This window comes from Petaurus breviceps, unplaced genomic scaffold (assembly GCF_028583685.1).
Source record: "Petaurus breviceps papuanus isolate PSGF00001 unplaced genomic scaffold, PetGlider_PUasm1.0 224, whole genome shotgun sequence".
NCBI lineage: Eukaryota > Metazoa > Chordata > Mammalia > Diprotodontia > Petauridae > Petaurus > Petaurus breviceps.
Window position 1 is genome coordinate 12,577,665 of NW_027185887.1, and position 27,762 is coordinate 12,605,426.

Consider the following 27,762-nt stretch of genomic DNA (forward strand, 5'->3'; position numbering starts at 1 on the left):
CCAGTCACCAAAGCAGTCTCAGGCTACAGGGCTTTGGTTTTTCTCCCCAATGCTATTGTTAGGCTTCCATGGATAAGGAGAATAAATTCAGGGATGCTGAGTGCATGTGTTTGTTAAGGTTTTCCACTCTGATTTTCTCAGATCAGTCCCCAGTTCAGTTCAGGAGGACAAATCTTTTGTCTCTAAATGGCAAGTTCATCACTCCCTTTTATAAATATCTATGCATCGAAAAATATAATTATAATGCCTGTGGGTTTATTCACCAATGGTAACATCATATTCAAAAATCTTAGAAGTAAAAACATGAGTGTTTAGGGAAAAACCCCAAACTTACAGACCCCTCTACCCCCTCCCCATAATAATAGCTGCTTTTCATCACATTCTACTAGGGAGAGATGGAAGGTGGGGTGAACGAGAGTGACTAGTAACACATTCAGATCCTCCTTGGTGTGCAGTGAGGGAAGAGGAAGAAGGTTCCATAGTGTGTTCTTTTGGCTATTTCTTGATCAGCAATGTAGAATTCATCTAGTCCATAGTTCATGCTCCAATCATGAGCCAGAGGTCTGCTTACAATGGCTCCTCCATTTAGCCACTTCTGATGACGTCTGGTACCCTCTTCCTTACCCTGGTTTCTACTTTTTTTATTGTTTGCTCCTTCCTTTAAAAGGTCTGGGTCACTTCGGTCAGTTGGTTTTAGGCCAAGTTTTGCTCCCTTGCCCCAAAAGTTAGTGTCTTCCCTCTGAGATTATCTTTTATTTACACTACATACACATATCTTGTATATACATAGTTATTTTCACTTTGTCTCTTTGTACATTTTGTACACACGTATTAATTTTCATTTTGTCTCTTCTATTAGAATGTGAGCTCCCTCAGGAAAGGGATCGTCTTTTTGCTTTTGTTTGCATCCATAGCATTTAGCAGAATGCCTGAAACATATTAAGGGATTAATAAATGTTTGTTGATGAAGACTCAAAAGAAGGGTTTCATTTTTTTATGACAGCAGGCTGTGCTTCAATATTAGTATTGTTAGTCATTTTGACCTTTAACATCACAGAATCACAGAGTTGGACGGGACCTGAAAGACCAAATATTCCAACATATTCCAGAATGAGAATCCTCTCTGCAACATCCCCAATAAATAATCACCCAACCTATCCTTAAATAAATCTAGTCACGGGGAACTCCCTGCCTTCCAAGATAGCCCATTTTATTCCTAAACAGCTCAAACTTTCTTGTAAATCAAGCTTTTTACCTCAGCATCTTATATTTAATGGGCAGCTAGCTGGCACAGTGTATTGAGCACTGGGCTTCATATCAGGAAGATTCATGTTCACAAGTTTAAATCTAGTCTCACATACTTGCTAGCTGTATGACCCTGGGCAAGTCACTGTTTGCCTCAGTTCCTCATCTGTAAAATGAGCTGGAGAAGGAAATGGCAAACCACTCCAGTAACTTCACCACAAAAATCCTAAATAGAATCACAAAGAGTCAGACATGACTGAACAACATTAAAACTGTGTATCTCTCTTTTTCTGTAGAATTTCTAGCCATCTGACAATTTCCCAAGGACTGATGCTAATTTAAAATTTTATTTTCTAGTCTTACCTCTTGATTTGTTGAAGTTCAGGCAAAGGAGTCAAGGTTAGAGGAATTATTTTCCAGGAGGTTCTTGCATCTCCGGATTGAGAAAAACCCTGACATTGGCTTGTCCTGTTACCTAACACAACAGTGGAATGGAATAAGCTTGCAAAATAGCTATGCAATCCAGAAATAAAACTGGGTAATGTAGTGATAAGGTTTGAAGGCAATTTGGGTTGATGTGTGTGTGTGTTTGTGTGTGTGTGTACAAGTAAGTCACCTAGCCATACAGAAAAATCTTCCTTTTCTTAAAGACCTCATAGAGAGTGAACTTTTGACTTTGACCTTGGTAGTACCTTATTGGGACTATAATGAATGATGTGAGGCAGCGAAGTGACATAGAAAGAGCATTAAATTTGAGCATGAACCATTTCCAAGCAACTGGTTTTGCATCCTGCCTCTCACACTTAATGGCCGTGTGACCCTGGGAAAAGACAACTTCTCTGAATATCAGTTTTCTACATCTCTAAAATGAAAATGACACCTACTCAAAAGGTAGCATCAAATAAGACAATGTATGTCATTGCTTTGCACACCTTAGTGCATTTTGTGGATGTGAACAAAGATGAAAATGTTGCAAAAATTTTATTTCTGGGGCACCTAGGAGACCTTTCTCAATAACTGGCTAGGCCTGGGTCTTCTTGGCTTCACAATTCCATAAGTAAATGAGATTGGACATCCTCATACTGTTATGTCACAGTAGCTCATATTTATATAGAGTTGTAAAATTTGAAAAAAAAAGATTTCTTCTAATAACTGTGTAGTAGGTAATATAGGTTGTTATCTCCATTTTATAGATGAGGAAACTTAGGTTTTGAGATATTAAGTAATTTACACAAGGTTCCATAGCAATTAAATGGAAAACCCTTAGCTTAAACTCAGGTCTTTTGAGAAGATTGCCGAGGCAATATGTTTTTAATTACACTATACAGTTCCCCTAACTGCCTGTGTAACCTGGGCTAGTGACTTAACCTGTTTGTGTCTTGGTCCTCCCATTTGCCAAATCTGAATAAATTATTATCCTATTTTACAAGACTTCCAAGGGGATAAAACAAGAAAAAATGTGAAAGCACTTTGTAAAAATGTATAAAGTTCAACACAGGTACAAGTTATTATTAAAAGATCAGACAATTTTGAGATAGGAAATGATGTTATGAATTCATCTTGTCTACTTTTCCAGATCTTAACTTAACTATCTCACATGGATAAGATAATATCATCATTTTAAAAAACCTCCAGAGAAGGGATTCCACAAATTTCTTTAGTAACCTCTTTCAGTTTTAATAGCCCTCATTGTCAGGATATGCTTATTGTTCCTAACCTAAATTCCTTATGCTTCAGTGGAAGCCCATTTCCTTTCTTTACAGAAAAAAGTCTCTTTAGGAGAGATGAAGAACAGCTGGTAAGGGGCCTTTATCTGTTTTAAATCTATTATATAAATAGTCCTTAGCTTTCTTCCTCCAAGGTTAAATAATCTCAGTCTCTTGAATTTCTCCTCTAGGACTTATTTTCTAATCAGGGAATTATCCAATTACTTTTAAGGTCTTCACAGTCCTCTGAATTTCGAATGTCAGCATTAGACATAACACTTGGTCAGAACTTACTCTGCCCATCACAACAGCCTCCACTTTTCATCAGTACTATATAGAAATTCAGGCATAGGTTTGTCTCAGCCAAACTGGTACAAGTTTTGTTCTCCTCCAGGAGTATCTGGTTAGCAAAAGGTGGTGGAACTCCACCTCTGGCTCACTCCTTTGACCAGCTATTTAGTGAGGTATGGGAACCATTTCTTTCAATGTTGAACAAGAAATTCACAACCTTGTGTTTCTGTGGTGACACAGCAAAACACCTCCCTCATACTCTAGTGGAAAATAAAGTACCTTTACTACGAGACCTTTCTCCTCCCAATCTTCATTTCAAAATCCTTTGACATCGTTTCCCATTCTCTCCTTCTTTGCTCCAGTCTTTGACGAAGAGATCTCTTTCTTGCTAATGCCAACATATACTTTTATCCCATCTCTTATCATCTTATCTGCCAAATTGTCCTTACCCTTTTTAATTCTCATGCTCTCCCTTTTAACTCATTTCTTGCTTACTACAGACATGCCCATGTTTCCTCCATCATTAAAAATGTATATATGTATCTATAAGTATATCCATCCATGCATTTGTGTATAAACATACATATATGTATGTGTGAGTATATATGTATGTTATTCAATGCTACCTCATGTCATTACCCTAAATCTCTCCTACCTTTCACAAATACCTAAAAATTATTTATATTTAGTCTCCATTTCCTCTTATAATTTCCTTTGCAACCTTTTGTTATGTGATTTTTCTTCTTCTCATTCCAAAGTTACTAATAATCTCCTAGTGACAAATTAATCGTAATCTTCATAGTTTCCCTCTTTGCTGCATTTAATGCTGTTAACTTCCCCTCTCTTCCTGAATCCTATTTCCTCTCTGGGTCTTCATGATATTTCTCTCTCTTAGTTCTCCTTCTCCTTTTCTGACCTCATCTTTTCAGTCTCCTTTCTAGGATCATCATCAAAATCCCATACCCTAATTAGAGTTATACACTAAGGCCATGTCCCAGGCCTCCTCTTTTTTTCTTTACAATCTCTCTTGGTTACCTTGTCATCTACTATCTAGCTTTAGGCTGTTGAATTCATCTAGATCAGCCCTAATCTCTCTTGAGCTCCAATTTGTTTCAACAACTACTTATTGATCGCTTAGAGCTCATTTAGAACTCAAAATGTCTAAAAAAGAAGTCACTGTGGTTCACCCCTCTTATGACTATCCCTATTTTGGTTGAGGATCATTATGCCTCTAGTTACTCAGATTCAAAACTTTGGAGTTATCTTTGATTTCTCACTCTTCCTTTCTTTCATTCCACATCAATTCCATTATTTTTCTCTATACAACATCTCTTTTATCTGTCCCTCACCCTAGTTCAAGTTTTTTTCACTTCTTGTTATCTCTAGCTTCCTAGATGATTTTCTTTGTCTCAAAGTCTCTCTCCTCTCCCTTCTATTCTTCACATAGCTGCCAAGTTCATTTTCCCACACAATCACTTTTCGATAAAACAAAGTGACTCCCTATTACCTCTAGTATCAAATACAAACTTGTCTGTTTGGCTTATTTAGCTCTTCACAACCTGACTTCAACTTACCTTTCTAATCTTATCATACATTACTCCCCTTCACATTTTGATTCAGACAAGCTTTTCCTGATGCATATCACACACTCTCTCTCTCAAGACCATGCCTTTCCATAAGTTGTCCTACATGCCTGGAATGTGCTTCTTCTTTACAACTGTCTTTTAGAAGCTCAAGTCTTCTTCAAAGTTCAGTTTAAGCTCAACCTTTTCCATAAAAACTTTCTTCATCCTCCTAATTTGTAGTCTCTCCTCTCCTACAAAAGCTACTTGTATTTTTTCTATATTCTTATATAGGCACATAGGGTCTCCCAATAGAATGAATCATTTCTTCTTTTAGCAGGAAATGTCATTTTGGGGGGGGGGTCAATAACAAATATTCTGCTTAGCAGAATGCCATAATTGGTGCTTAATAAATTATTGTCGATTGGTCTCCTCGCATTCAAGTAAAGTTACAGTAGACAAAAGAGATGATCCAACAAGAGATCTCCTTATTGTTCCTTGGCATGATAAAATATGGATTTCTTTTCAGTACATAAAACAGACATAAATATAGCTTAGGTTCTTTTAAAAATTAATTTTAAAAATTATTTTAAAAAATCTTGAATTCTCAACTTTTATCTTCATTTCCTCAAATCAAGGAAAGGAACTTTACTACCTTACCCACAAAGTTTCTCCTATGTTTAAGATCATCCTGAATTGACAATATTTGCTTCCCTTGCTTCTCTGTCCTTTTAGACTCTGTAATTCCCTCTGTAATTCTCCCCTTGGGACCCTTCTATAAACAAGATAGTTCTCTTTTGAACCTTCTTTCTTCTCCTGGAAATTTCAATAATTAGAGGTACCTAAAAATCCTATTGTCTTCCCTGAGTCATTTCTGTAGCAACATATTCAGTAGTTTGGTTATTGACTGGTTCTGGTTTTAAGTGAAAATTTGCATTTTCAGGTATGATTCTAGACTCATACCTGAGACTGTTCTAACTAGCAGCCTTGTGGCTTCCATGTTAGGCACCACCCATATAAAAGTCTATTTGCATAACCTTGATTGGTTTCTTCCAACCAAAGAACTATCAGACAAATCTCTTTATAATTCAAACTTATGTCCCCTCTTAGACTTTTTCTTTCACTCAATAAACATTTAGTAAGCATCTATTATGTACAAAGCACTGAGCTAAGTGCCAATGATATTAAAAACAAAACAACACTTTATGTTCAAAGAGCTTACATTCTATTGTGGAAGATGAAATACATATAAACACATAAGTAATTATTATACAAAAATGTACACGAATATGTATGTATATATGTACACAGACATGTATGTTTTGTATAGTACATATACTAAAAAATTGGGGGGTAGTGAGGTTTGGTACTAAAAGTTTGGGGAATAAGGAAAGGTCTTGTGTGGATAGTTATACCTGAGCTGGGCTTTGAATAGGAGGTAGAGATTGCAGCAGGTAAAGTGAGAAGGTTAAGAAGCCAGGCAAGGGGAAAAGATTATGCAAAAGTTCAGGTTGGGAGGATGGCTATGTCATATATAGGCAACAGAAACTGGTCCAGTTTGGTTGGGAATACATGTCCTTAAGTGAGACTGATGTAAAGCCAGTTTGGAATGACAGGTTAAAGATAGATTGTGAACAGCTGTAAATGTCAAATAGAGAGGTTTTCATCTTATCCTGAAGAGCCAGTAAAGCTTCTTGAGTTTAGAGACATAGCATGGTCACAGATATTCTTTAGGATGACCTTCCCATTGAGCTCCTGCTTCTTATCTGATGGATACTTCCTGCTCTCAAATATTTTTTTTTCTTTTAAAAAAAATCTTCTGCTCATCCACCAATAGACCTTACCGACCCTTTTAATAAATACATATATTCAAGTGCTGCTGACCCATTGGCCATGTATGAAAATAAATGCCTCATTCCATACATCTAGCCCACTCTTTTCCATCTCAATTTATGGTCAAGGAAGAAATAATTAATATATACTGAGCCAAATGAATTCTTCTATTGTTTAAGTTTTCAGTTCTGTCAGATTTTATTTTATCCAGATTCCTTCTGATGAATTCAGATTTTATTGTTTCTTACCCTGTCCACAAAATGGTTTTCTAGAATATCATTCCTATATTTTTAAAAGAGAAAAATTAATACTTTCACATAAAGTTAACAGTGAGAAGCAGCTTGCTAGGGGAATATAATAATGAATGGGAAATTAAGAAGACCCAAATTCAAGTCCTATCTTTCACCTGCACTAGTAGTGTGCTAATGGACAAATCAGTTAACCTCTCTGCAGCTGAGGGCAGCTCTCTAGGGTTTATTTTTTGTGGTATAGATGGACTGTGTTTCTGGAGGGAATTCTCATTCCAGTGGTCTTTGATATATGGACATATGACAATACTATTTTTGCCAATGGCATACAAAGAGGGTTGTTTCCCACAGTACACTTTATGTAATATATCTAAGAGGTGAAGTCACCAGAGAGGTCACATAGATGCTAGCATTGTGGACCTAATTTCCCCATCCTTCTAGTAGGTGGAGGTGTCAGCCGCACCTGAGAGAAAAACCCAGATGATCTCAGCAGATTTCTTGTAATTCTAAGATCTATACTGATATATATTTTTTTACCATTTATTTAAGTCCTAACCTTTTGCATGCATGGGCTGTAAATTAAAAGTAATAGATATTTATTCTTTTTACTAGTAATAAAACCTTTCTTTTCTAGAAATGTAAATAATATGTGTGGCACACATAATATATACATCATGGAAATGTTGTGTTAGTAATACTCTCTGTGCCTCATGTGGGGGGAAAACACCTTGTGACTATGTTTTATTGTGTGAATACAAGAAAGATCATCGGAGCATATTTTGAAAGCTGGAAAGGGCATTAGAGGGCATCTGATACAACATCTGATACAATTTTATAGAAGAAAAGCTTAGGCCTAGGGAAATTTAATGATTTGTCCAAAGTGGTGGAGCTAGGATGTGAACCCAATGTGGGATATACTTCTATCAACTCAATTTGTTACCTACCATTGACTTAGTGGATAAGTCCAGAAGAGTTTCTTGAAACATATTAGATTTTCTAGGATGATACACTTAACAAGTGAAAAAGGCAGATTTGAACCCAAATCTTCTTGACTTCAAACCCTAGAACTCAACAAACTATACAATGTTGCTTTGCATTGTACTATTATTATTTTAAGATTAAATGATTATATTTAATAATTCCTGAATGCATTTATATATTTTTAATGAATTTTCAAATAAAATTGTTAAGCATTAGAAGCAGAAAAGATCTGGTTCTGTTATTTAGCTTACCCCCTTGGCTTGAGGCAGGATTGCATTGACACCATGCCAGGCTTGTGACTAGCTGGTGGTTTCTTTCTAGACCTCTGGATTCTATAGCCTCCCTCAATAATACATTCAAATGTGTTATATTTCACTGTCAGAAAATTCTCCTTTTTACCTACTTTAAAAAATAAACAATGAAATTCAATTGGTGGAAAGACATGTAGGATCTAGGATGGAGGCTGAAATTTATTGACCAAGAAGCACTGTACTCACCTATTTTTATTTATTTGTTTATTTGTTCATTTATTCATTCATTCATTCATTCATTCATTCATTGCCTTTTGGAGGGCAATTGGGATTAACTTGCCCAAGATTACACGGCTAGTTTTTTTGTGTGGGCGTTAAGTGTCTGAGGCTGGAACCGAACTTGGGTCTTCCTGACTCCGGGGCCAACGCTTTACTCACAGTGCCACTTAGCCACACCTACTCACATATTTTTAAAAAGCTGAAAAAAGTGAGTTCATAACAGTATAAGTTAACCCTGAATCCAGGTTTATGTGCATTATAATGAATCTATTCGACAGAAATTTTTTTAGAGAAATTCTAAAAAATTTGTCAATTGAAGGCAAGACTGTTCTCTTCCTGCACACTGTCTGCAAAAACAATCAGATTATTGTTATGTTGAAGTAATGCTAATGAAAATGGGCTAAGTAAAGATTCCTATTGTGATTAGGCCAGAAATCAGATCTAAGTATTAGAGAGTCCATTGGATAGATAGAACATTATAGAGCACGTATTTCTCATTCTTCTCCTCCTTTGCCAAAATCACTAACAGATTTGGCATGATATAGCAGATGGAGTGTCAAGTATGGACAATAGGAAGTTGTTGTGGTTTAGTCATTTTCTTTTTTTTTTTTCCAAATGCTTTATTAACTTCTGGTTGACATAATTCATTTCCACCAGATTTTGAGTTACAAATTTTTTCCCTCTTTTTCCTCTACCCACCACCCCAAAATAGTGGTCCCACAGGATATCCCCTCCTCCAATCTGCTCTCTTCCATATCTTCTCCCACAGCCCCTTTGACTTTTCCAGTAGGGCATGGTGGATCTCTATGCCCCAGTGCCTGTATATCTTATTTCCCAATTACATGTAAAATAGTATTAATGATAGTGTATATATATATATATATATATATATATATATATATATATATATGTGTGTGTGTGTGTGTGTGTGTGTGTGTGTGTGTATTAACATATGATTTTAAAACTTTGAATTCCACATTCATTCCCTTCCTTCCTTGTCACCCACCCTTACTGTCAAGATAAGCAGTTCAGTAGATACATGTGTAGCTATGAAAACATTAACATAGTAGATATATTGTAAAAGACTGACTATATTTCCCTCCCTCCTATCCCACCTCTCACTTGTTCTATTCTCTGCTTTGATTCCAATATTTTTCAAAAGTGGGTGCTTCCAAATTCCCTCACCCCCAGCCTGCCCTCTCTTCCATCATTCCCCGTCTCATCGCCTTCTCTCCTACTCTCTTGTAGGGTGAGATACTCTATTTAGTGTGTATATTATTCCCTCCCCGGGGCAAATTCAGTGAGAATAAGGTTTTACCTTTTTGCCTTCCTGTTCTTCCCCTCCATTGGAACTATTTTCCCTTGCCTCTTCTATATAAGATACTTTACCCCATTCTGTATTTCCCCATCTCCTCTCGTTATATTCCTCTCTCACTTCTGAATTTCACCTTTCAAGTATCATTACTTCCTATTAAATTGGTCCTGTGCCCTCTATCTATGGATACCTGTAAACATATATACATACATTCACATATGTGTTCATACACCCATATACCCTCCTACATACACACACACACATATATATATATATAGTGTATTTCTATTTCTTTCAACTATTTTCATACAGAGAAAAGTTTTATCAGTTATAATTTTTGTTTTTCCATGTGGTAATGAAATAGTTCAACTTTGATAAGATCCTTATGATTTCTTTTCCCTGTTTACCTTCTTAAGCTTCTCTTGCTTCTTGTATCTGAATGTCAAATTTTCTGTTCAACTCTGGCTTTTTCATCAAGAATGCTTGAAAGTCCTCTATTCCACTGAATGACCATATTTTCCCCTGAAAAATGATATTCAGTTTTGCCGGGTAGGTGATTCTTGGTTTTAATCCCAGCTCCTGTGCCCTCCGGAATATCATATTCCAAGCCCTTCGATCCCTGAGTGTAGAAGCTGCCACATCCTGGATTATGCTGATTGTGTTTCCACAATATTAAAATTGTTTTTCCTGGCTGCTTGTAATATTCTCTCCTTGATCTAGGAATTTTGGAACATGGCTATTCTATTCCTAAGAGTTTTCTTTTTGGGATCTTTTCCAGGAGGTGATCAGTGGATTCTTTCAAGCTCTATTTTGCCCTCTGGTTCTAAAACATCAGGGCAGTTTTCCTTGAAAATTTCTTGGAGGATGATTTCTAGATTATTTTTTTGATCATGGCTTTCAGGTAGTCCAATAATATTTAAATTATCTCTCCTGGATCTATGTTCCAGGTCAGTGGTTTTTCCCATGAGATATTTCACATTGCCTTCTATTCTTTCATTTGTTTGGATCTGCTTAACAGCAGCTTGATTTCTCATAAAGTCACTAGCTTCCATTTGCTCCAATCTAATTCTGAAGCAATGATTCTCTTCAGTGAGCTTTTGAGATTCTTTTTCCATCTGGCAAATTCGGCTTTGTAAGGCATTCTTCTCCTCATTGCCTTTTTGAGCCTCTTTTTCCATTTGAGTTAGTCTGTTTTTTAAGGTGTTATTTTCCTCAGTCAGGCTGTTGACTCTCATTTCGTAATTTTCTTGCATTGTTCTCATTTCTCTTCACAACTTTTCTTCCACTTCTCTTATCTGCTTCTTAAGGTCCTCTTTGGCCTGTAACCAGCTCATATTTTTCTTGGAATCTTTCAGTGCAGGAGTTCTGACTTCACTGTCTTCCTCCTGTTCCATCTTTGCTCCTTTTTGTCCCCCAAATAGGAGTCTAATGTTGCATTGCTTTACTTCCTTTGCCTGCTAATTTTGCCACTCAATTCCTTGATTTTGGGGCTTTTTGCCAAAGTAGGACTCTGACACCAGATAGGGGAGCTTCGTTCCAAACACTGGGGTTTTCTCAGCTGCCTGAGGTATTAGTTGGGTGCCCTCTCTGAAGCCTCCATATGCTCTGGAAAGCTGGTCACACACTCCAGGACCTTCACCCTAGACTGCAATCCACATCTGAGCAGGTTAAAGCAAGAGCGATTACCCCTCAGACTGGTCACTTGGCCCCCTATACTATGCAGGCCAGGAGCTAAAGCTGCCATGTGGGGGTGGCTGTAGGGCTGTAGCTCATCAGTGGCTTCTCGCCCTAGGGGAAGAGGCCGAAGCACTCCCAACTACTGGATCCCAAAATCCACACTGCCCTGACCTCTCACTTTGTCCTTAGCATCTATGTGTTGATAATTCTGGAAAAGGCCACAGCTGCTGGTAATCTTGAGTCCCTCCAGCCGGGGTTAGTCAGGCTGCCCCCTGGGGCTAAAACATGAGAGTGGGGCTGGGTTCAGCAACCAGAGCACTGTGCTGGCCCATTCCTGCTGGTCTGCTGGGCTGTCCTCAGCAAGAGATTAGCTTCTTTGTATCATTTTGTGGGTTCTGGAGCTCCAAAGTTTGTTCAGAGTCCCCTTTTACATACATTGGAACTACAGGAGGTGGAAGCCGTAGTTCTATGGAAGTCCTGTTTCTACTCCGCCATCTTGACTCCACCCCCTGTTTAGTCATTTTCAATCATGTATGTCTCTTTGTGATTCTATATGGGAATTTTTTGGCAAATATACTGGAATGGTTTGTCATTTTCTTCTTCAGCTCATTTTACAGATGAGAAAACTGAGGTAAATAGGATTAAATGACTTGGTCAGCATCACACTAGAATCTATGTGTCTGAGGCAGGATTTGAAATGAGGAATATGAGTCTTCTGACTCTAGACCTGGCATTCTGTCTACTCTGCTACCTATCAACTGTGTACATAGAACCAGAACATCAGGAAAAAAAAACCATAATCAATGTCAATTTAGAGGATATAATGGAGATAAAATGATATTCTCTATAACTAGAAGAACTTCAAGCTGACCTATTCAGACAAGCTGTCAATATTCTTCCTTACCACCCCCCCAAAAAGGCAATAGAAAGGTGCAAATATATTAACCTTGATTATCATCATCACCTGGAAAAAAAATTTACCTATGTTAAACAACTACCACAATACGAAAGCCCGATGAGCACAGGGACCCCTTCAGCCAGCATATCCTTAATCACCTTACCCATCATAACAGTATGGGTACCAAAGACAAGAACAATTTATTACATTCATTTATTTGTAAAACACTACAGATGAGGATAATAGAGAAAGCAAGTCCATAGAGACCTTTGTGTGAAATGGAAGCATGGATAGAAAACAGTTATATGGAAAAAAAAATATGTGAAGATTTTGGTAGGCAGCAAGCTCAATGTGAACTAGGAATGTGATTTTTGCAGTTGAAAAAAAAACTAATTCAGTATTCAGGTGCATTAAGAGGAGTGTAGTCTCCCTGGAAAGGGGAGGTAACCTTCCTATTGTACACTGGCCTTGCAAACTTCACCTGGAGCATTATGTTCAGTTCTGGGCACCACAATTTAGGAAGGCTATTGATAATCTGTAGAGTGTCCAGAGGAGGGTTTCTAAGATGATGGACCTTTAAGACAATTCACATGAAGATCAAAAGAAGGAATGGGGCATGTTTAGCCTGGAGAAGAGATGACTCAGTGTGGGGGATGGGATAGCCATTTTTAGGCTATGAAAGGGCTACACTATGGAGATTTATCAAACTTGTTCCACTTGGTTGAATAGAGAATAATCAGGATCAGTGGGTGGGAGTGGTAAAGAAATAATTTTAGATCTGACATCAGAAAACAAAAAAGGAAAACAAACAAACAACTAAATCTCCTAACAATTAAAGCTGTATAGGAAGGGATTGAATTGCCTTGAGAAATAGCAGGTTATTCCTACTTGGAAATCTTCAAGCAGAGTTGTGACAACAATTTATCAGACATGTTTTAATGTATAGTCCCCTTAGGAAATGAATTGGTAATAGGGGTTCTCAAGCTTTTTTTGGGGGGGAGATCATGGATCCTACTGGCAGTTTGGTGAAGCATATGGAACCCATATCAGAATTTTTGTTGACTATATTAATAATTGAAGGAAATTTTTAATATTAATTTGGTGTTTGTGAAAATTAAGATGTATTTTTTCTCATCCAAGTCCACAGGTCCACTGAAATCTAGACACAGACCTCTTGGGGATCCAGGAAAATCTGAGTTAGAAATCCTGGACTAGATGGAAGCTGAAGTCCGTTTTAGTTCTCAAATTCTGATTTAGTGATCCAACTGTGTTATACAAAATAGCAAGAACATCTAAAATCAAAAAGATGGAAGAGATTTGACAATATTATTTCACACATATATTTATATACAGTCATAATCAATGATATTGGAAATTGTACATTTATACTCTAACTTCACAGACTCCAACATATTATATAAGGAAGTAGAAATATCACTTAAGATAAAATTTGGAAGAATGATTATACAAAAACAAGTGCATACTGAGAAAATATGTGTAGGAAGAAACAATATTGGAAGTATTGATGGATCTCATAATTAGAGTTGTAAAAAAATAGTTTGTAAAAAAAGTTATCCCAGGGAGGACAAGATGCCAAAAGAATGGCAGGGGAGAAATCAAGGAAAATATAATTATCCAATATAGAAAATCAATGATTTCCAACTCATATATTTACTTCATCATCTATATAAAATCTTTATGAGAATGATTTACTTAATATATCTAATCAGTTGCCAAATCATGTCATTTTTGTCTATAACATCTTTCATATATGTTCCCTTTTTTCTCAGTCTCATAGCTACCACCTCTTCCCTGGATTATTGCATTAGTCTCCTATTTGATTTTTCTTCCAAAAATCCTTCATTACTCCAATTCATCCTCCATAAAATAGTCAAAATTATTTCCATAAATCACAAGTATTACCATGTAACACTCATTTATTCAATAAACTTAACTGGCTCCCTGTTACATCTAGAATCAAATATAGCATAAACACCCTGTATTACATTCTCTGTCTGGAATTTAAAGCTCTTCACAACCTGGCTATTTCCTGCCTTTTCAGTCTTCTTTATATATTAATCCTCTGCATGCTCCTATTAATTAATCATACTAGCCTACTGCTGCTCCTCACATACTGCCCCCTATTTCCCACCTCTGTGTGTTTGTATTTATCCCCATTCCCAGAATGCTCTCTCTTCTTCCTTCTGCCCATTTAAAATCACTGGTTTGCTTCCAAACTCAACTCAGGCATGACCTCCTACATAACCTTTATCCTCCATGTGTGATTGCTAGGGCCCTTCCTTTCCAAATTGTCTCATAATAATTTTCTATATATTATTTGTATTTAAAGTTTCCAATATATTTATTTATTTTTAGTTTTCATCATTCATTTCCGCAAGATTTTGAGTTACAAATTTTTCTCCTTGTCTTTCCCCTACCTCCCACTCCAAAATACTGAGCCTACTGAATAACCCTTCCCCTAATATGTTCTCTCTTATATTCTCCCCCATTAACCCCTAACTTTCTAGTAGGACAAGATGGATTTCTGTACCCCAGTGCCTATATATCTTGTTTCCCAGTTGTATGTAAAAAAAACAATTTTTTTAAACATTTGTTTTCAAAATGTTGATTTCCAGATTTTTTTCCCTTCTTCCTTCCTCATCCATCCCCACTGGGAAGATAAGCAATTCAATATAGTTTGTGCATGTGTGCACAAAACATTTCCATAGTAGTTATATTGTGAAAGACTACAATTCTCTCCATCCTATTTTGCCCCCCACTTATTCTATTTTCTCCTTTGACCCTGTGTTTTCAAAAGTGTTTGCTTCTGGGGCGGGGCCAAGATGGCAGAGTAGAAGCACGACCTCCCTGTGGGTCTGGCTTCCACCTTCCCCAATGCGTGGAAAAAAGGGGACTCTAAACAAACTTTGGAGCTGCAGAGCCCACAAAAAGACACAGAGAAGCTAACCTCCCGCTGAGGACAGCCTGGCAGGCCTGCAGGAATTCAGCACAGCACTCTGGTAGCCGAGCCCAGCACCATGCCAAAGCTTTAGCCCCAGGGTGGGCCTGACCAGCCTGCCAGAGGGGCTCCAGATCAGCAGCAGCTGTGGCTGTTTCCAAATTTATCAACACAGAGATGTGAAGGAGAAGGTGAGAGGCCAGTGCAGTCTGGACTTTGGGACCAATAAGTGGGAGTGCATGGCTTTTTCCCCTGGGGCGAGAAGCCATTGAGACGCCAGCACAGACAGACAGTGCCATGTGGCAGCTTCAGCTTCTGGCCTGCAGAGTGTAGGGGGACCAAGCACCAGTCTGAGGGGTAATCGCTCTTGTTTTAATCTGCTTGGATCTGGATTGCAGTCTAGGGTGGAGGTTCTGGGGTGTGTGTCCAGCTTGCCAGAGCGTGTGGAGACCTCAGAGAGGGCACCCATCTAATACTTCTGGCAGCTGAGAAAACCCCAGTGTTTGGGATGAAAGCTCCCCTGTCTAGTGGCAGAGTCCTACTGTGACAAAAAGCCCAAAAGTCAAGTAATTGAGTGGCAAAATGAGCAGGCAAATGAAACAAAGCAGAGAGAAGATTTCAACACTACACTCCTATTTTGGGGACAAGAAGGAGCAAGGCATGGAACAGGAGGAACACAGTGAAGTCAGAACTCCTGCACCAAAAGCTTCAAAGGAAAATACAAGCTGGTTACAGGCCATAGAGGACCTTAAGAAGCAGATAAGAGAAGTGGAGGAAAAATTGGGAAGATAAATGAGAACAATGCAAGAAAATTACAAAATGAGAGTCAACAGCCTGACTGAGGAAAATAACACCTTAAAAAACAGACTAACTCAAATGGAAAAAGAGGCTCAAAAAGGCAATGAGGAGAAGAATGCCTTATAAAGCCGAAGTTTCCAGATGGAAAAGAATCTCAAAAGCTCACTGAGGAGAATCATTGCTTCAGAATTAGATTGGAGCAAATGGAAGCTAATGACTTTATGAGAAATCAAGATGCTGTTAAGCAGATCCAAACAAATGAAAGAATAGAAGGCAATGTGAAATATCTCATAGGAAAAACGACTGACCTGGAAAATAGATCCAGGAGAGATAATTTAAAAATTATTGTACTACCTGACAGCCATGACCAAAGTAAGAACCTAGAAAGCATCCTCCAAGAAGTTCTCAAAGAAAACTGCCCTGATGTTTTAGAACTGGAGGGCAAAATAGAGGTTGAAAGAATCCGCCAATCACCTCCTGAAAAAGATCCCAAAAAGAAAACTCCTAGGAATATTATAGCCAGGTTCCAGAATTCCCAGATTAAGGGGAGAATATTACAAACAGCCAGGAAGAAACAATTTGAATATTGTGGAAATACAATCAGGATAACCCAGGATCTGGCAGCTTCTACACTGACGGATCAAAGGGCTTGGAATGTGATATTCCGGAGATCAAGGGAGCTGGGATTAAAACCAAGAGTCACCTACCCAGAAAAACTGAGTATCATGTTTCAGGAGAAAATATGGTCATTCAGTGGAATAGAGGACTTTTAAGCATTCTTGCTGAAAAAGCCAGAGTTGAATAGAAAATGTGACATTCAGATACAAGAAGTAAGAGAAGCATGAGAAGGTAAACAGGGAAAAGAAATCATAAGGAACTTATCATGAAAAAACAATAATTGTAACTTATGAAACTTTCCTCAGTAGTTGGAGGGATTAGAAATATAAATATATGTCTATATATGAGGGTATATAGGCATATGAATACATATGTGAATGTATGTATGTATGTTTACAGGCATACATAGATAGAGGGCACAGGACCAATTTAACAGGAAGGGATGATACTTAAAATGTGAAATTAAGAGGTGAGAGGAATATAATGAAAGGAGATGGGGAGAGACAGATTGGGGTAAACTATCTCATACAGAAGAGGCAAGGGAAAATGATTACAACAGAGGGGAAGAATAGGAAGGCAAAAGGGAATGGGTCAACCTTATTCCTATTGAATCTGGCTTGAGGAGGGAGTGAAACACACACTAAATAGGGTATGTCACCCTCCAGGAGAATGGGGGGGGGGGGGGAGGAGAGGAGGAATGATGGAAGAGAGGGCAGGCTGGGGGGGGGAAGGAAGTTGGAAGCACCCACTTTTGAAAAGTGACGGGATCAGGGTGGAGACTGGAGCGGGTGGGAGGTGGGATGGGAGGGAGGGAAGTGTAGTCAGTCTTTTACAATATATCTTCTACGTTATTTTTTGCATTAGCCACACATGTACAATCTATACTGAACTGCTTGTCTCCCCAGTGGAGGTGGGTGATGGGGAAGGAAGGGAATGAATCTGGAATTGAAAGTTTTAAAATAAAATATTCAAATATATATGTACATATATGTGTGTGTATATATATGTATACATGTATATATGTATGCATATATGTGTGTGTATATATATATATATATACTATTAGTAATACCATCTTACATGTAATTGGGAAATAAGATATACAGGCACTGAGGCATAGAGATCCACTGGAAAAGTCAAAAGGGGTATGGGAGAAAATATGGGAGAGAGCAGATTGGAAGAGGGGATATCCTGTGGGACTGCTATTTTGGGAAGGTAGGTGGGGGAAAAGCAGGGAGAAAATTTGTAACTCAAAATGTGGCGGAAATGAATGATGTAAATGAGAAGTTAATAAAGCATTTTTTAATTAAAAAAAAAGAGTGTTTGCTTCTAACTACCCTCTCTCCCAATCTGCCCTCCCTTCTATCAGCCCCCCACTTATCCCATTCCCCCCATATTTTTTCTGTAGGGTAGGAGACCCAATTGAGTGTGAATGTTATTCCCTCCTTAAGCCAAATTCAGTGGAAGTAAAGATGACCTATTCCGTGCAGTTTTCTCTTGCCTCTTTTATATGAGATAATTTACCCTAATCTATCTCTCCCTTTCTCCTTCTCCCAATATATTCCTCTCACCTCTTAATTTTATTTTTTTAGTTATCATCCCTTTATATTCAACTCAGCCTGTGCCTTCTGTCTATGTATACATGTAGATACATATGCACACACTCACTCATATATGTATACACACACCATCCTATAAATACATATGTGTATTTATACATATATGTATATATACATATATATTCCCTTCAACTATCCTCATACTGAGAAAAGCCTCATGAGTTGCAATTATCATTTTTCCATGTAGGAATGTAAATAGTTCAACTTTAATAAGTTCCTAATGATTTCTTTTTCCTGTTTACCTTCTTACACTTCTCTTGCTTCTTGTATTTGAAAGTTATTTCAGGTTTTTTTCATCAAGAATGCTTGAAAATACTCTATTTCATTGAATGACCATATTTTCCCCTGAAACATTATACTCAGTTTTGCTGGGTAGGTGATTCTTGGTTTTAATCCTAGCTCCTTTGACCTCTGGAATATCATATTCTAAGCCCTTTGGTCCCTAGGTGTAGAAGCTGCTAGGTCTTGTGTTATCCTGATTGTGTTTCCACAATACTCAAATTGTTTCTTTATGACTACTTGCAGTATTTTCTCCTTCATCTGGGAACTCTGGGATTTGGTATAATATTCGTAGGAGTTTTCTTTTTGGGATCTTTATCAAGAGGTGGTCAGTAAATTCTTTCAATTACTATTTTGACCTCTGGTTCTAGAGTATCAGGGCAATTTTACTTGATAATTTATTGAAAGATGTTATCTAGGCTTTTTTTTTGATCATGCCTTTCAGGTAGTCCAATAATTTTTAAATTATCTCTCCTGGATCTATTTTTCTAGGTCAGTGGTTTTTCCAATGAGATATTTCACATTGCCTTTTATTTTTTCATTTGTTTGGATATGTTTTATAGTATCTTGATTTCTCATAAATTCATTAGCTTCCATTTGCTCCAATCTAATTTTGAAGGAATTATTCTCTTCAGTGAGTTTTTGAAATTCCTTTTCCATCTGGGCAATTTGGCTCTTTAATGCATTCTTCTCCTCATTGGCTTTATGGGCCTCTTTTGCCTATTTTTTAAGGTGTTATTTTCTTCAGTTAAGCTGTTGACTCACTTTTCTTGATTTTCTTGCATCATTCTCATTTATCTTCCCAATTTTTCCTCCACTTCTCTTATTTGGGTTTCAAAATCCTTCTTGAGCTCCTCCATGTCCTGTAACCAATTCATATTTTTCTTGGGAGCTTTTGATAGAGGGATTCTGACTTCATTATCTTCCTCCTGTTCCATGCTTTGATATTTTTTGTCCCCCAAAAAGGAATCTGTGGTAGGATTGCATTTCCTCTGCTTGCTTATGTTGCCAGTTGATTACTTGACTTTTGAGCTCTTTGCTATGGTAGAACTCTAGAATGGAGAGAGCTTTGTCCCAAATTGCTGGGGTTTTTACAGGTACTGTATCTATTAGTAGGGCAACCTCTATACAGCCCCCACAAGCTCTGGCACATTGGCCACCAGACCCAAGAACACCATCCAAGACTGTGAACCAGATCCAAGCAGGTCAGAGAAACAATGATTACCCTCTGAATGGTTGCTTGGTCCCCCTAAGATCTGCAGGCCAGGAGCTCTGGAAGTAGCCAGGGAGCAGTAGCTGCAGCCACAGCACCTCTGCCACTTCTCACCTGGGGGAGCAGGGGCTGGACTGTTCTTCTAACCCCCTCTTCTAACAGAGTTCCACACTGACCTTTTACTTTGGTGTTTTTGGGTTGAGAAGTCTGGAAACCACAACAGCTGCTGTTGATTCACTCTCCTGAAGTCTGCTCTGGCTGCTGCCATTCAAGGTGCTTTGGGGCCAGAACCTCATGGCTCACACAAGACTATGCTCTGCTCAGAGGCTGGTGCAATAGATCCTTCCTGCCAGCCTGCTGGACTGCCTACATCAGGAGATTTGTTCTCTCTGTCACTTTGTGGTTTCTGTAGCTCCAAATTTTTAGTCATTTTTTTATATGTATTGGAGGTGGTGGGAGCTGGAGCCATGTGGAAGTCCTGTTTCTACTCAGCCATCTTGGCTCTGCCCTGTATTATTTGTATTTTTATATACATAAATGTTGTCTCCCTAATTAAAATATAAGTTCCCTGAAAGGAAAGACTATTTCATGCTTGTCCTTTGTTTCTACAAAGTTTGGCACAGTTTAGCTAGGCACATAATAGTTATATAATGCATGATTATTGTTTGATTAACCAACACTGTTACTAATGAACTATGAAACATTAGTAGGCCTGATTTCCTAAATGATTTTGTCAATTATAACTCACCATCTTTATGTTTGTGGTTTTGACCGAAAAGCACTGAGAATACAAGATCCCACCATTTCATGTTTGCAGTTTACAAAGGACTTGTAGATTGGTGACAATGTGAAAGTCACTGAACCAACCTTAAAGTGCTCTATAAATGTGTATTATTATTATTGTTGTTATTATAAAACATAGACTTAAAGGCTTCCCTCTAATAGTCACACACACACTCACACACACATACACATACACACAGGTACTATGATCACAAAAGAGTCTCATAAAAATTCAACCACAGAGACAATTATTCAATGACTCTAGGACTAAAGTAATACGAGTTAGAAAGAGTGTGAATGCAGGTTTTTCTCACTCAAAGGTAGACCTTTCATCCACTGCTTAGTGCTTCCTGTAACTTAAATACTAGAAAGAAATTCTTACAGCACAACTTCACCTATACAAGAATGTCTGCTTTCTATGTTAAACAAGAGAATTTGACTTATAATAACAATCTCTGCCTTCCCTTCCTAAATGCCCCTAATTATTAGCTTTATATCTATAGGTAAGTGATTAACTTTCTAGGTCCTCAGTTTCTTTATCTGTAAAATGGGAGTAATAGTAGCTGTTTTACCTGTCTACAGAGTTATTGTAAAGATCAAACAGGTGTGAATGCTCATTCATTCCTTATTCATTCATTCATTTATCTACCAAACATTTACATTAATCCCTTCCACATCTCTTGGGCTAGGGTGAGGTGCTCCCATGACCTGGAAAATCCACATAAAATTTTTTTTGGCTCTCCTTTCGTACCAGAGAAGTCATAAGAATTATTATGGTATGAAAAAGTAAAATATGTTGATATTATACAATATTATATGTACACTTTATGCACTTCTGAGTTTCTAAATATTTTCTGTGTTGTCTGCTGACCTCCAAGGTTCATTGGCAGCTTCTGCACAACTCTCCCCAAATTCCCATTTAATTTCTATTTTTTTTTGGAGGGCAATTGGGGTTAAGTGACTTGCCCAATATCATATGGCTAGTTTTTGTGTTATGTGTCTGAGGCCGGATTTGAACTCAGGTTGTCCTGACTCCAGGGCCGGTGCTCCACTCACTGCCCCAACTATTTCTAGTATTTCACAATGTCTTTTTAAGCAATGGTTTTAATACAAAATAATTCATCATAAGTTTATTGGAGAAGACGCAAAGTACTCTTTGGGTTGGAGTGGGGGAAAGGTGTCTACTGATTAGAGATATCAATGAAGGCTTCTTGGAAGAGGAAGTATTGGAGCTTGACCAATAATGGATGGGTAAGAATTGAGAGATAGAAGAGAAGAGATGGAGCAAAGAATTAGATGAGAAAGGGCACTTCAGGTAGAGGGAGTAGTATAAATTATGGTTCTATGACAGAGGCAAAAACATGGGTCTATCAAGCATGAATGATCAGATTGGCTGGAACAGAGTATGTGGAACAGAGTATTTTGTGATGCAAAACCAGAAAAATAGAGAAGGGAACAAGCATTTACTAAGTACCTATTACATGCCAGGCACCTTCGCTTCACAAATATTACCTCATTTGATCCTGTGATCAAATGACAACTCTGTGAGGAAGGCACTGTTATGATTTTCGTTTTACCACTAAGGAACCTGGGGTAGTAGAGGTTAAGTGACTTGCCCTGCATCATGTAGTTAGTAAGTGTCTGAGGTCAAATTTGAACTCAGGTCTTCCTCCAGTGCCAGTGCCCCTTCTGCTGTGCCAACTAGCTGCCTAGGATAGTACCAGATGACAGAGGACCTTAAAGTGCTAATGTAAGAAATGTTTGACTTTACTCAGTAGATAACAGAGAGACAGAGAAGCGTTTTAAATATGATCCCTTGTAAAGTGTTGAGTAGTATGCCTGTGTAAAATTGTAATGTAAAACAATGCTGTTGATATTCTCATGTCTTTTTATTGTGCTCCTGAAAAGTGTATAAGAATCAATTTTTTATAAATTTATACACATTTAAATTAATTATGGGAGTTAGTATGGAGATGTCATTGATACTTTTATAACTTGACAGATATATTAGAAGTCAATTAATTATCTCTAATTAAGGCAGCATGGTATATATAGTAAAACAAGCAAAAAAAAACCAAACCACTGGCTTAGGGGGGCATTGAGGTGGGTCTTTTTTCTCTTTACCATATTGTTGTTCAGTCATTTTGGTCGTGTTCGACTCTTCATGACTCCATTTAGGGTTTTCTTGGCAAAGACACTGGAGTCATTTGCCATTTCCTTCTCCAACTCATTTTACAAGTGAGGAAATGAGGCAGACAGGGTTCAGTGATTTGCTCAGGGTCACACAGCTAATAAGTGTCTTAAGTCAGATTTGAACTCATAACGATGAGTCTTCCTGACTCCAGGCTTGGCACTCTCTTCACTGCAACACCTACCTGTCCCTTTTCCTCATTAGCTGTGTGATACTGGGCAGATTAATTTCCTCATCGGTAAAATGGGTATAATAATGGGTGTCCTATTCCCTAGTACTGTAAGAGAAGTGCCTTATAAATATTTAATTACTGTATAACTTACAACAATAACACCTTCCTTATCTGTCTAAAACCTGAATAAAATAATACTGTAAGATTCATTCTACCTTTAATTTTTATGAACCTTCCTTCCATGTAAAATTTGATCTTTCTTATATTAATTTGATTCAAATGAGGTACACTTATAATGTTCCCACCCTTAATGGATCACAACAATGTTGTTCTTGCAAACTTAAGTCAGAAGCATGATATTACTTTTATTTAAGGTGAAACAGACATGCAAACAGATTTTTAAAAAATCCTCAGCCCTAATGAACTGGTTGTGGCCTATTTACTTGCCTGGGTTAAAAACATCTGTCAATATCCTGTACATAATCCTGTTATAGCCCATCATTACAAGTAAACCTCTAATATAACAAAAATATATCCATATTTTAGAGAAATAACCCATGGGTTTTGAGTTTCTGATGCTCTGCCAATTTCTGCATTACAGAAATTTCTGGACATACCCTTGCTTTATGCAATTCTGGGAACTGACCTTGTTGTGAAATATTTGAATCCATGCCTTAGCCCTCTTCTCCTTCATGGGATTATAGGTATATTTACTTAGAAAATTCAAGTATCTGTTGGGTTGATTTTGGAGATCTTGCTACCCGTAGTCTAGAAGTCTAAACAATACCCATACTTAAGAAAAAGGTACAAAATATCAAGAAGCAGCCAATGAGAAGAAACACACGTGACTTGTTTTCATTGCCCTGCTACTGACTTTTAAAGGAAGAGAGAATAGAAATGAGCTGAAGAGTTTTTTTCAGTAGCAGGATTTTAAACAAATATGTGCTGGGGTTTATTTTTAGACACAAAGGTACGCAGCCAGAGGTTTTATTCAGGATTTCTATTAAATAAACTCCCCTCAGGGCCTTGTAAAAGATGGGATTTGAATTACAAGTAGATGTATCCCATTTTCCACATACTGTGAGCCACTGAAGAATTTTCATTACTTGGAATACGAAGGAAGGACTGTCTCCTTTTGGATTTCTATTGAGTCCAATCTCTACAGTAATTATGAGATTTCAAAATCATTAAAAGTTTGATTTTCTTCTTTTTTTAGTTCACAAGATTGTCTCTGAAGCTCTGTAACTCAGAAAGTTTGGAAGAGCTTTTGATGTATACATGGCTCATTAAGTAAAGGTCAGAATTGGACAATGTCCTGTTAATTTCCTTTTTCTGAGGAAATCAATATCTGCATCAACATGCATTAAATTTGACAGAAGCTAAGAAAGTTAAATGTGAAATGTAAATCAATACCAATGCCTGATAGGATTAACTGGCTGGACTGAGATTATGAAACTGTGATTCTTTATAGCTATTGTTCAATCTGATATTCCACTCAAAGTGATATTTCATTCACTCTGGCTTTAGGGAAGCTTCTTTTTGCTCCTTTGGCCTCTGAACCCTAATCCTGCCTCTGGTTTCTGTCAGCTCACATTGTACATCACTGAGAGTTGATTAAATTTTACATCTTGTTATTCAGTACTCTAGATGGACTTTTATGATTTGAAATTAGCAACATTCTTACTGATGAAGCTGACTGTACAAAATGTACACTATTTTGTTATTTCTTCCCCCAAAAGCAATCATAGATTTTACAGACTTAAAACCATTGCCCATCCAGTTCCAATTAGCCAATTGAAAAAGGTTTCTTTTTCTAATTTATCATCAAGGCCATTGATTTCCTATGGATCCAAGGGAAAGAAGTTGAGAGAAGTTTTATTTCTCTACCCACATCTCTATATTGCAGATTTTTTCTTGTCTTCTGAGACTCAAAAGCCTATGATTATAATGCCTTGGAGTTACCATGAAGTATCTTTAATAGAATAATGAACTCTCCGCCACCCCTTATTCTACTAGCTGAAGCTTTCCTATAGCTGGAAGTTTTGTGCATCTATGATGCAATGAGGACTAGCATTTATCATTGGAAAGGCAAGGTATAACAGTTGAGAGAGTGTTGATTTTGGAGCAGGGTTATTGGGGTTAAGTACTATTTTGTACACACTAGCTGGGTGTTTGGAGTCACCCTTTCAGAGCCTCTGTTTCTTCCTTTGTAAAATAAAGACAATAATATTTACATTAACTACTTTACAGTAGTATTACAATGAAAGCAATTCATAGATCTTTAGGTGCTGTTCCAATATGAGTGACTGTTATTGTCATGGGGCATAAGATTCAGAGGTGCCTTCTGCATCATTAGGGTGGATGGGGGAATTAAATCCAGGATATGTTTAAAGTTAAATGGATTTTGTTTTGTTCAAATTAGTTACAATATAGTAATCTATAACTGGCAAGCATCCCTAGCCGGGGGACTGGAATCTAACAATGGATCTTGATTAGAATTTCACAGTGGACCTTGGCGGAACTGATAGCTGTCAGTTGTTTTCCAGAGGGGTAGAGGATAACAAGTTGGCAGCTATGCCCTTCTTCCACTCTGCCCACTGCTAGTACTTGACATAAACACCCTGGCTTCATTGCTATGACCAGTGTCCTATCCTCACCAGACATGCATGGTAACTCTCTTTAAAGTAGAATGTTCTATTTCCCACACCATGCCAGATGGCAGAGCTTTTAGTGTTTCGAGGTGAATGCTGAGCATTTGACCACGTGCAGTTTATCCGGACACATTTCTGTAGAAGGTTTCCTATGCCTTCCTTTTGTCACAGAGTGAGTTATACTGACTTAATGTTTCAAGAGCATCTATTTCAGAATGGCAGCACATTCACAGAATAGTACATGCTACACTGTGATCATATTTCCTCTCATCTACGATGTATACATGATCATTTCAGGAGCCTATTTTACACTACAATTTAGCCGAGGATAGTCCGTTTTGTTTATAATAGAATATAAACTCCCTGAGGGGGGGACCATGTGTCTTCTAGGCTGTGCACCTCCATCTCATAGCCCCTGGTATAGTTCCAGGCACCCCACAGGAGTGCCATAAATTATAATATAATGAATAAATGAATGGATAATGGTTGAATTGGTCAGACTACAATCTTTTGTTTTCTGGGAAAGAGATAGTAAAATTGAGGGCAGAAGGAATTTGTATGCCAAGGACTTGATGGATGCACATTAGGGAATCTGGACAGAATTCAGAGGAACAGCTAGCTACCTATCAGTCTGTGCAACTCCCTCTTTGTTGCCAAGAAATAGAGCCCTGAGTTGAGAAATGAGAGTAACCCTTTCCACATCGTTTCCACATGTTATCCCATAGTTGGTGGCCTGATCCGCTGAAAAAGGACTGAGATGGAAGCATTGGAACTATTGTTCTATAATAGGAAATTGCCTGATAGTGGCCCCAGACAATGATAAAATGAGTAAATGGTACAAACTGAGTAACTAGGAGCAATGCAATGACAATCCACTCCTGTCTAGGACAAGAAATATATCATTTCATCAATTTGCAGGCCCATGGCTGAGAATCTGAGATCGGGAGGTTTATTTTAAAGGAAAACAAGATCATTATATTCAACAGCTGTGATGTAGTTTGCAAAAAAACTAATGCAATCAACAGCTACTTTGAAAGGTTTAATACCCAGGCTTAAGATAACAGTGCCATTAACTCTGCCCTGGTGAGAATACATTGGAGTTTTGATTTCATTTCTGCGTAAACATTTAAGGAAGAGAATTCATCAGCTGGAGAACACTTATAGAAGGGCAACCAGGTTGCTAAAGGGCCTTGATACCATGCCGGATGTGGACCAATTGAAAGAGCTGGTGATGCCTAGATGCAGGAAAAAAAGGCTTAGGGAGGGCAAGGTACCTCCCTCCAATCATCTGAATGACAATAACATAGAAAAGTACTAGTATTGCTCTATTTTGGTCATAGAGGTGAAGACAAGTAGTAATGGGAAGAAGCTGCCAAGAGGCAAATTTAAGTTTCATGTTAATTCATGGTTCCTGAGAATTAGAACTTTTCCCCAAGCAGAATGGAATGCTCCAGGATGGGGGAAGTGTATTTCATTCACTAGAGGCCATCAAGCAAATATTGTATAGCTACTAGTTAAGTACATTGTACAAGGGATTCTTATTTAGGTTTGAGTGGGATTAAAAGGTCTGCAAAGTGACTTCCAGCTCTGAAATTCTGTGTTTTAGTGAGGCTTACTTTGTCTGCCAAGAATACTATGCAATGTCTACTTTGAAGAGGAGAACTGGGCATCTACCAGTAAGGTCACACCAAACCCCTTGGGAGTCATTGCCTGCCCCAGCCACATTCAGACATGTCACGGAGCTTTCCACAGCTGTCTTGCCATAGACATCATCAGCATGTCATGGCATTCTCATTAACCTTTAAAAAATCATTAGACTTGCGAAAACCTGTCCTGTCCCTAAAGCAGGTACTGCTCCCCCCAGCTCTTCGTTATAACTGTCATTTCCTTCTCATTTCAAGTCACATGTGTCTCCTCCAAACATAACTTTGGACTGACTTAAAGTTAGACATTAGACACCCCACAAAATTAGGAGTGTGAGAGTTCCAAATTCCTGACAAAAACTTATCAGCACTCTCCCTTTTGGAACAAAGGATGGCCACCTACCGCCAATATCTAAATATTAAGTTCTAGATGAACTATTATAAAGGCATTGAAAGGGGATTAATTTACCTCCATTTTGTAGGAGTGCTGCTTACAACAATGAACAGAAATGTGACTGTGGCTGAATTCCTTTCCATTAGCTCTTAACAT